Source organism: Quercus robur, chromosome 5, assembly GCF_932294415.1.
Source record: "Quercus robur chromosome 5, dhQueRobu3.1, whole genome shotgun sequence".
NCBI lineage: Eukaryota > Viridiplantae > Streptophyta > Magnoliopsida > Fagales > Fagaceae > Quercus > Quercus robur.
In genome coordinates this window covers 85,242,093-85,260,564 of record NC_065538.1, presented here as the reverse complement: position 1 = coordinate 85,260,564, position 18,472 = coordinate 85,242,093, and positions in this window count along the sequence as shown.

Genomic DNA, 18,472 nt, shown 5'->3' with positions numbered 1-18,472 from the left:
TCTCCAACTTCATTGCAACTATTGAATAATTTAAATAAAAAAAGATTTAAAGAATTTTATGATGATGCTATTTCAATCCTTTCATGATGGGCTCCATAAGGATATATTGTTTCAAAAGAAGCTACAAAAGTTGAAATCAATTGGTTTTCACTCGTATCATTTGACTATGTTAATCAAATTATTGCATTATATTCCATAAAGAAATGTATATTGCCTTCCTTTTAATGTTCTAGAAAAGACTTTTTGAAAACTTGTGAAGCATATTTGAAGAGATTAATTATACATGTGATAATATTGTGTGGTCAGAGGAAGATTACATGTATTCAATATATAAGATAATTATCATTCTATTAAAGGGATCCTATTTTTCAAATGAGAAGAAAGCAAATCTGAATGGGTGGACGATTGTCATCCTTTCAATGTTGTTCTCAAAAAGACCTTTCAAAAGTATGTGAAGTGTATATGAGGAGACGAATAATATTTGATATAACTGCATGGTGAGAGAGAAAAGACATACATCCAATACATAAGATAAATTATAATTAGAGGGATCATATTTTTCAAATGTGAAGAAAGAAAATTTGAAGAGGTTGACGATTTCTCTCCTTTCAATGTTGTTCTATAAAAGACTTTTTTAAAAACGTGTGAAGTGTATATGAAGAGACTAATAATGTTTGATATATTGGTATGGTGATAGAGAAAAGATATGCATATCCAATACATAAGATAATTATTATTCTACTATTATTAGAAATTTCATATCATAGTCATCAATGACAAGAAAGCGAATTTGAAGTGTTGGATTGAGATTGCAGTGGTGGGGAGGAGAGATGGAAATATTGATGGCACGATTGGTGGCAACGAGTGGCCACGCTGCTAGTGCTGATAGTGTGTCTCGGTAGTGGGCTGGTGGCATCACATGATATGGCCACGGGGATGGGATGAATTTTCAAAGTGATAGTGGAAATTGAAATGAATCATAAACAACTACTTCCATATTACTGTTGACAATGTAAGTGAAAAGTGAAATCTGTATGTAATATTTTTTCATTGATCTACTGAGTTGCCATTAGCTCAACTGAATTATTATTATTATTATTATTATTTTGGTCGAATAAGTGATTTAGAGTCTAAACTTCAGTCTAATGATAAGGAACAATTATCAGGAATAAATACTATAGGTAAAAATTCGATCATATCGATAAAATAAAATAAATAAATCAGTAACACAATCTTATAAAATCTTTATAAAATAATTTTATGGTGCTCCACTTCATTCGTGCCACTTTTTTATTTGTTATTGCTGCTGTTTCCTCCTCTATAGCAAGTGCTGCGCAATTTCTTCAAACGGGATATATTCATGTTCATCCTCCTTTTCTGACACATTCAACTGGTTTACATTATCTTTGTGGAATCTGAATAAAGTTTATATTCTAGATCCGGGAATGTTTTTACTTCTACGTACGTGTTCATATTTTCCACACTGTATTCAGCTTTTCCTTGGTCAATTACTTTTGAAGTGGATTTGAGGTGTATCCTTGTAAGCTTTATCAAGCACCAACACACACTCAAAATAAAATTTCAACCTATAGTATCCTTTCCATAATGATATGATGATCTACTGCTGATTGCTCTTTATCATTAGAGCAAAGACACTAATTAATTTTTAATGTAAAAGTAGTTCGAATGAGATTTAGATGTTCTATTCAACAATAAAAGCATTTTTTAATTGAACTAACTAGAACCTGCTCTTTCATTTAGTTTTTGATCAAACAATTTAATCAAGAAAAGGAAAAAATGGGCCACATCACAGGTTCTTGACAACAAATAAAAGTTGTAAAAAGCTTTATAATTCTATTGACATTTCCTAACATTTCCAACAAAGATATTCAATGTTCAATTACGTTTCCCCTCTCCTATATTGTATTTATCGAATTAAAAAAAGAAAAAAAAGCATTAATATGTCCATTAGATATTGCAATAGAAAAGAAATTTAACTTTAGTGGTAGAACTTTAACATAAAGCTCTTTTTGGTGGATTATCAACACTAGCATTTGTTCTTAAAAGAGCTTTTTAGCTCTAAAAGCTCTTTAGTTATAGAACTTTTGCATAAAGCTCTTTTTAGCTCTTGGTTTGAAAAACTTTGCTCAATTGATACACATAAATTTATATTTTATAAATTATTATTAATTATAGGGTATACAACCTAATTAATTTTATTAAATTAATATTTTATAAATTTCTTGGATTACCTATTTTGTATGTTTTAATACATACCAAACTTCTTGTCAATTGGGTTTTATTTACTTTCTAAACCATAAGTCATATTTTTGAATATATAATTTTAAAGCCGAAAAAACTCAAAACTTAAACATTTTATAATTATAATAACACATTTATTAATATCGGATTGTCTTAATATTTTGTATGCATCTAAAGTATAAGATGATTACATAATTTAATGGTGGATTTGTTGAAAAATCAAAATCCCATAGAAAGTTGTTGAATGTTGTGATATTGATAAAAGTGACTTGAAGCTAATATTATTAATGTGTGTATATATATATATATATATATATATATATATAATACTTTAATTAATGGTGTTTTGAGAAATTTTATTAATATTCACTATCAGAATTAAAAATTACTAATTTTTTCTGCATGTTAATGAATATTTTTACACTTTTAGTTTAGCATCTAGCATTAGGAGTGACAAAAGTAAGAATATGTTTTTTTTAGTCTTACCCTAACATGTATTCAACAATAGTCCTACCAAAAATAAAAAATGAGGACAAATAATAAAAATAAAAGTAAGGATAATAAAGTTTATAAAAACACAGGCAATTATGATTTCATAAAATGAAGACACACCTTATTTCCCTTAAAATCAGTATATTATCTCTCTAGAGTGTACGTAATTGATTGGAGTTACAGACAGTTTTATTTTCGGAATGATTTGATTTTTTCTTATGTTTGAATATTTATATACTTTTTGTTTTGTAATATTTAATCTAAATTATCATTTTTTTTTTTAAAATCTAAATTATCAAATGGATCTATTTTAAATGAAAAGGATTCTAATATACCACATAAGAAATTATCCTAATCACTCACTTTTGTGGAATCTGAATAAATTATATTCTAGATCCGGGAATGTTTTTACTTCTACGTACGTGTTCATATTTTCCAAATTGTATTCAGCTTTTCCTTGGTCAATTACTTTCGAAGTGGATTTGAGGTGTATCCTTGTAAGCTTACAAGCTTTATCAAGCACCAACACACCTTCAAAATAAAATTTCAACCTATAGTATCATTTTCACGATGATACGATGATTTACTAATTGCTCTTGATTTACTAATTGCTCTTTATCATTAGAGTAAAGATATTAATTAGTTTTTAGTATAAAAGTAGTTCGAACGAACTTTAGATTTTTTATTCAACAACAAAAGACTTTTCTAATTGAACTAACCAAAACCTACTATTTCATTTAGTTTCTCAGTAAACAATTTAGTCAAGAAAAGGAAAAAAGACAAAGGAAAAAATGGCCGGGCCACATTACACTTTTTCTGTTTAGCTGAGGAGTAAAAAAGTGGGAAGATAGAAAATGGTGGGAGGGTGGAAAAGTGGGAGAATATAAAATATTTTAATTTCCCTCATTTTTGTTTGGTTGGAAGTCAAAAAAGTTGAGGGATAGAAAAAATGTGTTTGTATAAATTTACTCATATACCATTGTTAAAAATTATGCCCAATTATAACAAAAAAAAAAAGGAACAAAAATAAAAAAGCAATCACCCAAATTTATTAAAAAATAAAAATCATGTCTAGAAAAAAAAAAATCACGTCTAAACAAAAACAAAAACAAAAAAAGCACAAAAGAAAGCAAAAGGAAAAAAAAAAAAGGTAAGAGGCAACATCCATACCAGAAGAAAAAAGGAAAGAAGGAAGAGGCAACATACAAATCAAACCAAAAAAAAAACAACAACAACAACACACTAGACAAGCCCATGTGCACTGCACATGGGCATTTTCATCATTTACCTATCAAACTCTCTCACTCAGTTTTCTCCCCATTTTGGAGAGAAAACTTTTTGGTTAGTTCAGAGAGAAAACACCCAAGCCCCACCATCATTTTCTTTTCTTCCCCTCCCAACCAAACACTTTCCAAAGAGTTTTCTCTCCTCCCTAAAATTAGGGGTGTGCATGGGTCGGGTTGAGGGGATTTTTTGACCCAACCCACCATGGTGGGTCAAAAAAAATTCAACCCGACCCAATCCATCATATAAGTTCAACCCAACCCAACCCAACCCACATGGGTCGGGTTGGGTCGGGTTGAACCCATGGGTTTGACAAATTTTTTTAGTATTATTATTAAATTGAGTAGAAAAAAAAATATATATATTAATATATTAAAAAAACCTAAATATTAGTATCAATGTAACTCTTTAAAGGCAAACAATACTAATAACAAAACAACAATAGTAATTTATTAGGATTTGTGTGAACTAATTGACTTTTATATAAGATAGGAAGAACTGGCTATTTGAAAAAAATTTATTAATTATATAATATATTTTATATATATATTAAATTAGTATTAGTAGGAGGAATTGAGGAAATGCTGCTCTACAGCTGTTTTTTTTTAATTATTAAATATAATATATATATTAATATATATATATATATATATATATATATATATAAGTGCCCTACAATTGATTTAAAAAAAATTATTAAATATAAAATATATTTTAAATATATATTAAATATGGGTGGGTGGGTCGGGTCGGGTTTGGCGGGTTTGTAATTTTATGACCCAAACCCAACCCGACCCGTCATAAAAAAAAAATTTGTAACCCAACCCAACCCACCAAGCCTTAAAAACCGACCCAACCCGGCGGGTCGGGTTGGGTTGGGTCGGGTTTGGCGGGTCAGTGGGTTTTCTGCACACCCCTACCTAAAATCCACTCTACCAAACACACCCTTCGAAGTGATAAAAAGCTTTATAATTCTATTGACATCTCCTAACATTTCCAATAGAAACATTCAATGTTCAATTAAGTTTCCCCTCTCCTCCATTGTATTTATCAAATTAAATAAATAAACATTAATGTGTCTATTAGATATTGCAACAGAAAAAAGTTTAACTTTAGTTGTAGAACTTTTGCATAAAGTTCTTTTCTGTGGATTATCAACGCTGGCATTTATTCTTAAAAGAGCTTTTTAGCTCTAAAAGCTCTTTAGTTATAGAACTTTTGCATAAAGCTCTTTTTAGCTCTTGGTCAAAAACTTTGCTCAATTGATACACATAAATTTATATTTTATAAATTATTATTAATTATAGGGTATACAACCTAATAATTTCTATTAAATTAATATTTTATAAATTTCAACGTTGAATTACTTGTTTGTATGTTTTTAACATATACCAAACTTCATGTCAATTGAGTTTTACTTACTTTCTGAACCATAAGTCATATTTTTGAATATATAATTTTAAAGCTCAAAAAACTTAAGACTTAAACATTTTATAATTATAGTAACATATTTATTAATATCAAATTGTCTTATTATTTTGCATGCATCTAAAGTATAAGATGACTATATAACCTAATGGTAGATTTGTTAAGAAACAAAATCCCATAGAAAGTTGTTGAATGGTGTAACATTGATAAAAGGGACTTTAAGCTAATATTATTAGTGTGTGGGTATAAAATGCTTTAATTAATGGTGTTTTGAGAAATTTTATTAATATTCACTATAAGAATTAAAAATTACTAATTTTTTCTGCATGTTAAAGAATTTTTTTCACACTTTTACATTAGCATTTAGCATTAAGAGTGACAAAAATAAGAATATGTTTTTTTTAGTCTTACCCTAACATGTATTCAACAATAGTCCTATCAAAAATAAAAAATGGGGACAAATAATAAAAATAAAAGTAAGGACAATAAAGTTTAAAAAAACACAGGCAATTATGATTTCATAAAATGAAGCCACACCTTATTTCCCTTAAAATCAGTATATTATCTCTCTAGAGTGTAATTGGTTGGAGTTACAGAAATTTTTTTTTTTTTTTCCCTGGTATGATTTAATTTTTTCTTATGTTTGAATCATTATATTCTTTTTGATTTGTAATATTGAATATAAATCATCAAAAATGGATCTATTTTGAATGAAAGGATTCTAATACCACAAAAGAAATCCTAGTCACTCACTTTTCTCACTCATCCTTAACCTCTCTTTTGTTCTAGGGTCCCATCACTAAGAAACCCTGGTATTTGTATTTGATTTAATTTCTGGACTACTAGGCTCTTTTAACACGAAGTTTTTACGTGCAACCAAATCCCCAAGAGTTCAAATTGGATCAACACCTTAATTAACACAGGAATATACAGTACCCTAAGCTAGCGAAAACTAAGAAATACAATAAATAAATAATAATAATAATCAGCCAGAGTATATGTTCTTTGCTTAGAAAGTGAGTTTCTATTTATATTGGAAAGTTGATACGGTTTTTGACTGTTATTATGTTATTCTCTATTAACACCTTTGATAAGAGATTGCTACTTCATTCATCATGTGTTAATCATGTGCTATTTTGTCATCTTTGTAGTCTTTTGTTGCACTTGTTGCATCCACAAGGTGCCATGTGTCAGTAGTTTTTATTTTATTTTTAATTATAGAACTAACAAAATGATACTATGCCATACTGGTCCCCATGTTTATCGATTCGATCCACCAAAGAAGACAAGAAAATGACAGAGCAACTCTTGGCACGTGTATATATATATATATATGTGTGTGTGTATCAGCAGGGCTAGTTATTATAATAATGGTGTTCTCTCATCTATCTTATCTAGAGCTTTACTTATTATGAGTATGGCCCTATCTCAAACTTTATAAAACTCATCGTCCCCTACACGCATTTGCTTCTTCTTCTCGCTAAAGAACATGCTACCCATAAAGTCTCTTTACTACCAACTCGTAGCTTCTTTATATCTTTGTTTAACTTTACGCTTCGATGGCAGTTGGCAAACTATACGTCGCCCATCACAAACATTGAGTAGGCTTAGGGGAGGAATAAAAAGAGAAAGGTGAAAATTCATTTAATGCGATCAATTTACTCTAACCTAATTTAGTAATTAATAATCAAATAAAAGGAAAAATAATTAATAATTAATAAAAGGAAAAACGTAGAAAGATCCCTTGATGTTTTAGGTCAACAATTGTGGATGGAAAGTTGTCTTATACACTGATTTTCCTCAAAATGCATTGAAGAATAAGAATTGACTAGACATTTAAGGATAAAATATTATTTAGGTGCATGCACTTGGAGAAGTACAAATTCTAACATGACCTCATCAAAATAACAAGGGTTAGTGAGGGTTAGTGAGATGATGAATGATAAGTATCATCATTGAAGGGAAGCAACCTGAATTGCCATGGTAAGTCCCCTTATGATGTAGAACAAACCGCTATGACCTTCATGGAACATAAACGGTGCCTAAAATCGTGCAAGGTAAAAAAACACTAGTAGAAATTATTTGAGCGACAGAGTTAGAATTGCATGAAATTTGGTCTTCTGATCAGTAGTCGTTGCTCTGTCACCATGTGCACCCTGATTTGGGCGAATTTCTTCATTTAGGCTTTGAAAACAGTAATTTTGCATTTTTTAGTAATTTTTGTTTTCTTAATAATTTTTTGCTCAAAAGTTAGAATAAATGCCCACTTGTTTTGAGATGACCCTTAAGGTCAATAATTTATGATTTTGTGAATTAGGGTTTCAAACGGTTTCCTAATTGTCCAAGAGTTTTACTTCTTTAAGTATTTATATATTTTGTAGCCTTCAAAGACAAACAAATTATTATTAATAAAAATTCAAACATTTGTTTATTGTTTTCTCAAGTAGATTCCAGACCTATTGCATTTTGTATTGAAGGAACCCCTCATGGATTTGATATTTATAACCAGAACAAACAGTTTAATTTCTATTCCATCAAATAGGGCATCACTTGTGCTTTCTTCAAGCTTTCGCGATAGCACCTTATTTGATTGCTTAGCGATAAAGAGGATAGGGGACTGTCGAGATAGCTATTAGGTTTATCATTGTCTTTTTGTCCATGAAGTAAACAGATTCATTTGACATATCATTGTCTTCTTTGCTGCAATAGTACTTGTCAAATGTGGAAAATTTGGGATGACAATGAGACAAGGTAGGGTATGTGCACTAATTTTCCTCTAAATGCACTGAGGTATAACAATTGACTAGAAATTTGAGGATAAAATATTATTTATTTAGTGCACGCAATCAGAGGTTCAAAATTGAGGCAAATCTTGAATCCTAGATATTTAAAATAATAAGAATTAAGATGGGCCAATGAGATGGTAAAAGATAAGCTTTCATCATTGAACGACAAGCAACCTGGATCACCAGGGTAAGGTCCCATAAGATTCATCATTGAACGACAAGCAACCTGGATCACCAGGGTAAGGTCCCATAAGATTCATCATTTAATGGGAAGCAACCATACTTGATCGCTTATTGATAAATGTGGTAAAGGTGTCGAAATAGCTGGAAGGTTTATTATTATCTTAATTGTCCTATTGAGAGCAATCGTATTAGTACTTGTATATAATAGAAAAATAATCAAATTTTAGCCAATCAAATACAAACTTTACACACATCAGGCCATGCAAAATTGTGTGAACAAAGATAAACAATTTTAAAAATTAAAAAAAAATTGATAATTTAATTAAATGTAATGTAAAAATAAATAATCTAAAAAGTGAATATATATATATATATATAAATAGAAAAATTAGGTTTTTAATTATGATAAAATAGACAGAAATTTTTGCACAGTTGATGCGAAAGAGATTGATTTAATATATCGCTGTCTTTTTTGTTGTAGTACTTGTCAGATGTGGAAATTTGTGTCTACATATTGATAAAACTTAAATTCATTCATGACTTTTGTAAAAGATTTTATTTTGGGTCTTTGTGTACTTTTTTTCTTCTTCAAATAATTAAAACTAAAAACTAAAATCTAAATAATCATTTCAAAATATATAGTTACCTCCACCACATTAACCAATAAAGGAATTTGCAAAGTAAGGGAGAAAGTGAAAAGAGAGTCCATTGTACATCTTAAACAATATAGTTGACTTTGTTAAAGGAAGAAGAGGGAGCAATGCTCTCAGAGAATGTAATAAATTTCCTTTATGGAATGCATGAAGCCACTCACTCATGACAAAATATATTAAAGCTGTGGATTCCATTTATGTAAAAGTCAAAAGGAGGGAGCAATGCTCCCGGAGAATGTAATAATTTTCCTTCATGGAATGCATGAAGCCACTCACTCATGACATAATATATTAAAGTCGTGGATTCCATATATGTAAAAGTGGTTTCATAATATAATCTTTTTCACTAATCCAAAGAAAGTTAACTTGTATATTCCAATCATGAGAGAAAGTGTAATTCATATATATAAAAGTGGTTCCATAACATAATCTTTTTCACTAATTCAATGAAAGTTAACTTGTATATTCTAATCACAAGAGAAAGTATCTTATAAACCAAATATGAAACAACTGTTTCATAATATATAAGGTTTACATTTATGCAATAATGTAAGTCTCACATTATTTTTTTGTTGGTGTATATCATTGTTGGCATCAATTTGTTAAATTACTCATGCACCCATGCTAGCATTTGCATGCACACACATGCAGCAGCAGGGCAACTTCGTAGAAATTTCCTGTACCTAATTTCTTGTTTTTCGCAGTTGAAAGCCTAACTTCTTGTCTTCGCACTGTAAAACTCTGTTTGCAAATCAGGGCTTCTTTTTCCCTTATCTTTGCATATTCTTCCTTACCTTTTCTGTCTTTTGACTCTTTTCTTCTCTTTCTCTATCAGATTCGGTAAATGATATTACAAAACTGCTTTCACTTTTGACTCAGGAGCTTAGTTTGGTTCATTTCCATGGGCATAGAATTATAATCCTTCTCCTTCTGCTTCACAAGATGCAAACCCCACAAAAGCTTTTCCTTTTCCTTTTTTCTTTCTTTCTCTGTGCTCTCTAGTCCCACCTATCTTCAAAAACATAAGCAACCCATTATTTTCATAGCCAGATGAAAACGAAACGCACCGACACTTGTTTTATTTTCTTAAAGCAACATTTGTGTTTTTCTCGTTATTGTACTCTCCGTCTCTGTCGACTACTGCTTCCGTTGTTTTCAAAGAGAGTGGTGGATCCACCAACCAACCATATATGACTTTTTTTTTTGTTTTTTTTTTTTAACCCTAAAATTTGTACTTTCCTTCTTTTTTCACATGATCACGTGTTTATTTTTCTTTAGATAATAAGAGGCTATTTGGTTAACTGAAAAAAGTGCAATATTTTGTATTCAGTTTTTTGTGGGATCCAGTATTAAAAGAGTGGTTTGGTTTTAATATTTGTACTTAGTTTTCATTTTCAGTATCTGAAAAGTTGGATTTGAATACAAAAAATGAAAACAACTTTTCAGCGTTTTCATTTTCTATGAATACGAATATAGTGGCATATTTGTAAATATTATGAAAACACAAATCTACCTTTTTTGAGTGATGTGAGTGTGTGTAAGTGAGGAAAATTATTATTATTTTAAATAGAAAACAATGACCAAACCTGGGTATAACGCATTCTATATTCAAACTATGTATTCAAAACTACTTTCCTAACACTATTAAAAATGAAAATAAGTGTTTTTTTTCTTTCTATATTTAGATTTAAGATTTGAATATAAAATATTAGAAATGAAAAGTGGATACACCACTTTTTGAAACCAAACAGGCGAAGCATTTCAAAAGTTTTGTTTTGGTTTTTGTTTTTAATTTGCATAAAATATAAAAACTACTCTCTAGAGGTTTGAGCAATTAGGTCGTACCAAAACTTTCCAAAAATATCTAATTTTGCTCTCTAAGCACAAATTAATACCATTTGAAAATTTACTTGTTCCTCCGAATTCCTTCTCCATTTCTAGCTGTTACTTATTTACAATTGGCTACCAAACCTTTCTTCATGCATATAATTGCCATAATATAATCAAGACAAGTTATTGGAAAGAAGTAGAAAATTTAGAGGAACAAGGAACTTTAAAATTGTATTAAGTGATATTCATGCCTAGGGAGAAAATTTAATATTTTTGAAAATTCTTGGTATTAACTTAAACCTTATGAGTGATTTTTGTATTTTACTTATTTATTTTTATAATTCAATAATTATGATAGGGAATGATGATTTGAGCTCAAGACATATTCGTTGAAAATATAAAAAAAATGTTAATTCAACTACAAAACTCTTGCATCAATTAAAGTTAAATATGATGATAATTAGGAGAGTTTTAATAGCAAAAATATTTTTATTAATTACATACAAAAAAAGAAGCAGATTAGATTGTACTTTTGACTCCTAAAGTTTGAGATTATTTTTATTTTAATTCATCAAGATTGATTTTGTTTCCAAAGTAATCGTTCCATTCATCTCTGTGATTGATCTGACATTAAGTACCAACAAAACAACCTTATTTATTTATTTTTGTTTTCTATAAAATTCGTCTTGACAAGGTTGAAAGGATCATCCTGAAAACAAAATCAAACCTAGTGAATCAAAATGAAAAACACCAATTTCAAGGTTCAAAATAAAAACACTCCAAAAACTTTAATGATTAAACAACAACTACAACAATCATTAATAACAAATTTTTGGGGTCAACTATAGGTGCGTTTAGATACCGCTTATTTTATTGAAAACTGAAAATAATAAAAAGTTACTGTTCACGCGTGGGGTATTGTTCATATATCTTGATGCATTGTTCATGTCCCATGAACAGGACACCAAGCGCTGGTCAATTAAAAAAATAAAAAATAAAAAAGGGAGGGGCTGAAATGCAAAACGTCCAAACGTGGACGTGATCCAAACGCTCACTATGAATGATCGATAAATTAGTTAAAGTCTGTCACAGATATTCTTTACCTCCTTAATATTTTACTTGAAGTCACATTCTCTTTACTCTCTTTAGTCATTTGAGTCTTTTTTTACCTTTCTTTATTCTTTCAACTTGGATCACCTCACCTATTCTGACTCATACTTCAATAGTTCTTCTTTAAATATGATTGAACAATCTGGAATAACTCACCATCATCTCTTAATCAACAGTAGTTACCTCAATCTTTAAGCATATTTAATTCAATAAAATAAAGCATATAAACAAACTTTCTAGAAATGAATATGAAAAGAACATAGTGGTTCCCTATCTTTTTTTTTTTTTTTGAGAAACAAACACTTAAAAATGCTCTTTCATTTTCAATAATAATATCACTAATAATTCCTCTTGTCTTATCTTCCTCTCACTTTACAAAACAATCGCCATGATCGGCAGTACAACTCTTGGCAAATCGTTTGCTTCATTTCTATACACATAGATTCTCATTCTCTCCTTCTGCTTCGCAATATCCACACCGGCCCCCACAAAGCCACTGGTTCTCTTTTCTCCTTTCGTTCTTTTCTCTGTGTTCTCCTCCTTAACCCATTGCTTTCACAGCCAAATGGAAACGAAACGCACCGCTATCCTGTTGTTTTGTTTTCTCCTCTCGTTCTTTCTCTGTGTTTTTTTTTGATTTGTTGTAGGGTTCCGTTTCCGTTTTTCTCTCTTATGTTGACTGTAGTGCATCCGCTGTTTTTCTGATAGATTGGTTCCAGCAAGGCACCAACTTTTTTTTTTTTTTTTTTTTTTTTTGGAGAATACCAAGGCACCACTATGAGTTTTCTTAATGTTATTTTATTATTTTTAGGGTGGTATTTCTATATTTCTTTCCAACCGACGGTGTAAAAGATTGTTTCCCCAAGATTTTAAATTTACTTTTTTCAGTTTATCACGTGTTTATTTTTCTTTACCTAATAAGCATGTCAATTTTTTTTTTTTTTTTTTTAATTTTTAAAAGGTTAATGTTAGTTGCACACATTCATACATTAATACAACCTTGAAAATCACATGTTTAGGACACCATTTATGTTATAATTTTGAAAAAAAGGGAAATTGTGTCTCGAAAACACAATTTTATAATTTAACTAAAAATCATGTCTTGAACACACGATTTCAATTGACATGGGGAAATTAGCCCACATAACAACACTTGTGCATAATTTAACATTACAATTTATATAATTCGATAGTTATGATAAGAGAAAAGAACATGAACATTTTATGTCTTGTTGAAAACATAAATAAGTGTTCGTTTAATTACAAGACTCCCACATTAAATCAAAGTTAAATATATCAAGAATCAGACAATTGCAACAATATAAATTAAGCCATTATATATATATATATATATATTAAAAAAACAAAAGATTAGATAGTACTCTTGATCTCTAAAGTTTGGGATCATTTTCATTTTAATCTATCAAGTTTAATTCTATTATCGGAGTGATCCCTAAAACAACTTATAATTGTTTTTTTTTTTTTTTTAAATATAAGATAGAAATTCTAATTTAGAATAATTTAAATGTATATGTGTGTAAAGTTCCTTTCTAAAAACTTGAACTTAGGCCTTTACCCCTACACCCTATACCCCACAAGTGCTTATACTTGTAAAGTGACCATCGCACTAAGGATGTGCGGTGGTTAATTTTTCTCTATTAAACTAATACAATATACTTTTCTAAAATAAAACAAATAAGAATAAAAATTTTAATAAAATAAAGCTTGTAACATTTCTCAAAAAAAAAAAAAAAAAAAAAAAAAAAAGCTTGTAACAACTTACTAAAAATGAAAATGAAAGTTTATAAAAAAAAAATGAAAATGAAAAGAAAAGAATATATGTGGGCCCCATAAAAGATATAATAAGGCGGGAAGGAAGTTTCTGCGAAATTTCGCAGAAAAGACTTTATTGTTGAGAGGAAACTTCCTCTTAAATTTCCCATACCACTTACTTCTTGTCCTCTTATCCTCTCCCCCTCTCTACAAATAATCTCCATGATCAACCTGTTCGGCTTTTTTAGCAAATCGTTCTCTCCATCTCTGTGTCCCTTATCTTTTTTCCTTATCTTTGCATATTCTTCCTAGCTTTTTCTGTCTTTTGACTCTTTTCTTCTGTTTCTCTATCAGATTCGGTGAATGATATTCCAAAACTGCTTTCACTTTTGACTCAGGAGCTTAGTTTGGTTCATTTCCATGGACATAGAATTATAATCCTTCTCCCTCTGCTTCACAAGATGCAAACCCCACAAAAACTTTTCCTTTTCCTTTTTTCTTTCTTTCTCTGTGCTCTCTAGTCCCACCTATCTTCAAAAACAGAAGCAACCCATTATTTTCATAGCCAGATGAAAACGAAACGCACCGACACTTGTTTTATTTTCTTAAAGCAACATTTGTGTTTTTCTCGTTATTTTACTTTCCCTCTCTGCCGACTACTGCTTCCGCTGTTTTCAAAGAGAGTGATGGATCCACCAACCAACCATATATGACTTTTTTTTGTTGTTGTTTTTTTTTTTTTTAACCCTAAATTTTGTACTTTCCTTCTTTTTTCACATGATCACGTGTTTTTTTTCTTTAGATAATAAGTGGCTATTTGGTTAGATGAAAAAAGTGCAATTATTCGTATTTATAGTGTATGTTTGGTTTCCACTTAAAGCTGCGTTGCGTTTCTGAATCGCGTTTTTGTTCTTTTTTTTTTTTTTTTTTTTTCACGCGTTTTGTTTTGGAGTAATGCGGTTACTGTTCATTGAACAGTAACCGCAATTGTTGAATTTCTGCCGTGAACAGTGTATATATGTACTGTTTACGGACCCACAAATTACACTTTTCAGCAACTTTTTCATTAAAAATGGGTCTCACGGTACTATTCACACATTTAAAATTTATTTTGCTACAGTGTTTTCAGTTTTCAGTTTTCAGTTTCAGCAAAATAAGTTCTATCCAAACACACCCTAATATTTTCAATTTTACTTGGGATCCACTATTAAAAGATTGGTTTGGTTTGAACATTTGTACTCAGTTTTTATTTTTAATATCTTAAAAGTTAGATTTGAATACAAAAAATGAAAACAACTTTTCAGCATTTTCATTTTTTATGATTATTTTCAGTTTTACTTGGGATCCACTATTAAAAGATTGGTTTGGTTTGAACATTTGTACTCAGTTTTTATTTTTAATATCTTAAAAGTTAGATTTGAATACAAAAAATGAAAACAACTTTTCAGCATTTTCATTTTTTATGATTATGAATATAATGACATATTTGTAAATATTGTGAAAACACAAATCTACTTTTTTTTGAGTGATGTGAGTGTGTGTAAGTGAGGAAAATTATTATTATTTTAAATAGAAAACAATGACCAAACCCGAGTATGATGTATTCTATATTCAAATTATGCATTCAAAACTACTTACCAAACACTATTAAATATGAAAATAAGTTTTTTTTTTTTTTTTTTTTTTTAATATATTTAGATTTAAGATTTGAATATAAAATACTAGAAATGAAAAGTGGATACACCATTTTTTGAAACCAAGCAGACATAGCATTTCAAAAGTTTTTGTTTTGGTTCTTGTTTTTAATTTGCATAAAATATAAAAACTACTCTCCAAAGGTTTGAGCAATTAGGTCGTACCAAAACTTTTCAAAAATATCTAATTTTGCTTTCTAAGCACAAATTAATACAATTTGAAAATTCACTTGTTCCTCCGAATTCCTTCTCCATTTCTAGTTGTTACTTATTTTCAATTGGCAACCAAACCTTTCTTCATGCATATAATTGCCATAAATATAATCAAGACAAGTTATTGGAAAGAAGTAGAAAATTTAGAGGAACAAGGAACTTTCAAATTGTATTAAGTGATATTCGGGCCTAGGGAGAAAATTTAATATTTTTGAAAATTCTTGGTATTAACTTAAACCTTATGAGTGATTTTTGTATTTTACTTATTTATTTTTATAATTCAATAATTATAATAGGGAATGATGATTGAGCTCAAGACATATTCGTTGAAGATATAAAAAAAAAATGTTAATTCAACTACAAAACTCTTGCATCAATTAAAGTTAAATATGATGATAATTAGGAGATTTTAATAGCAAAAATATTTTCATTAATTACATACAAAAAAAGAAGCAGATTAGATTGTACTTTTGACTTCTAAAGTTTGAGATTATTTTTATTTTAATTCGTCAAGATTGATTTTGTTTCCAAAGTAATTATTCCATTCATCTCTGTGATTGATCTGACCATTAAGTACCAACAAAACAACCTTATTTATTTATTTATTTTTGTTTTCTATAAAATTCATCTTGACAAGGTTGAAAGGATCATCTTGAAAACAAAATCAAACCTAGTGAATCAAAACGAAAAACACCAATTTCAAGGTTCAAAATAAAAACACTCCAAAAACTTTAATGATTAAACAACAACTACAACAATCATTAATAACAAATTTTTGGGATCGACTATGAATGATCGATAAATTAGTTAAAGTCCATCACAAATATTCTTTACCTCCTTTATATTTTACTTGAAGTCACATTCTCTTTACTCTGTTTAGTCATTTGAGTCTCTTTTTACCTTTCTTTATTCTTTCAACTCGGAGTACCTCACCTATTCTGACTCGTACGTCAATAGTTCTTCTTTAAATATGATTGAACAATCTGGAATAACTCACCATCATCTCTTAATCAAAAGTAGTTACCTCAATCTTTAAGCATATTTAATTCAATAAAATAAAGCATATAAACAAACTTTCTAATAATGAATATGAAAAGAACATAATGGTTCCCTATCAGAAGGGAAGCTTCTGTGAAATTTCACTAGGGCATATACTAATAATATCACTAATAATTCTTGTTGTCTTATCTTCCTCTCACTTTACAAAACAATCGCCATGATCGGCAGTCCAACTCTTGGCAAATCGTTTACTTCATCATTTCTATACACATAGATTCTCATTCTCTCCTTTTCTCCTTCTGCTTCGCAATATCCACAACGGCCCCCACAAAGACACTGGTTCTCTTTTCTCCTTTCGTTCTTTTCTCTGTGTTGTCCTCCTTAACCCATTGTTTTCACAGGCAAATGGAAACGAAACGCACCGCTATCCTGTTGTTTTGTTTTCTCCTCTCGTTCTTTCTGTGTGTTTTTCTTTGTTTTGTTGTAGGTTCCGTTTCCGTTTTTCTCTCTTATGTTGACTGTAGTGCTTCCGCTGTTTTTCTCATAGATTGGTTCCACCAAGGCACCAACTATGAGTTTTCTTAGTGTGGGTTTGGATCCATCAAGTCTACGTTTTCCCTTCTTCATCTTCGTCTTCTTCTTTTTTTTTTTTTTTTTTCAAGCAGCAGTTGTTAACCAAGTCAGTAGTGAAAAGTGCATCTGGTTCACGGGTCCCATAAACTTCACTTTTTAACAACTTTTTTATTAAAAATGGGTCCCACGATACTATTTACGCATTTAAAAATAAAAAAATTATTTTACTACAATGTTTTCAATTTTCAATTTTAGTAAAATAAGTTTTATCCAAACAGACCTTTAGAGTTATTTCATTTTATTTTTAGGGTGGTATTTCTTTCCAACCGACAGTGTAAAAGATTTTTTCCCCAAAATTTTAAATTTACTTTTTCACTTTATCACATGTTTATTTTTCTTTACATAATAAGCATGTTAAATAAATCTTTCTTTTTATTTTTTTTTATTTTTTTTTAAAGGTTAATGTTTATTGCACATATTTGTACATTGATACAACTTTGAAAATCATGTGTTACATTAATATAGCCTTGAAAATCATGTGTACAAGACACGATTTCAGTTATAATTTTGAAAAAGTGAAATCGTGTCTCGAAAACACAATTTCATAATTTAACTGAAATCATGTCTTGAACACACGACTTCAATTGATATGGCACAAACTCACAGTACAACACTTGTGTATAATTTAAAATTACAATTTATATAATTCGATAGTTACAATAAAAAAGAAGGACATGAACATTTTATGTCATGTGTTAAAAATATGAAGTAGTGTTGGTTTAATTACAAGACTTCGGCATTAAATAAAAGTTAAATATATCAAGAATCAAACAATTTCAACAATATAAATAAGTCATTAATTATATATATATATATATATATATATATATATATATATATATTTGTATGTAAACAAAAGATTAAAAAGTACTCTTGACCTCTAAAGTTTGGGATTGTTTTCATTTTAATCCGTCAGGTTTAATTGTATTATCAAAGTGATCCTTCCATCCATTTTTCGTGATAGATCAAACTGTTAAAGGTCTGTTTGGTAATATTGTTTTAGTAACGCTGTTTAAGTGTTGTGAAAATACGTATTGTGTTGTTTAAACAACGAAAATTGTAATTTAAATACCTCTACCAAACACCCCTTAAGTAACAACAAAACAACCTATAATTGTTTTTTTTAATAGAA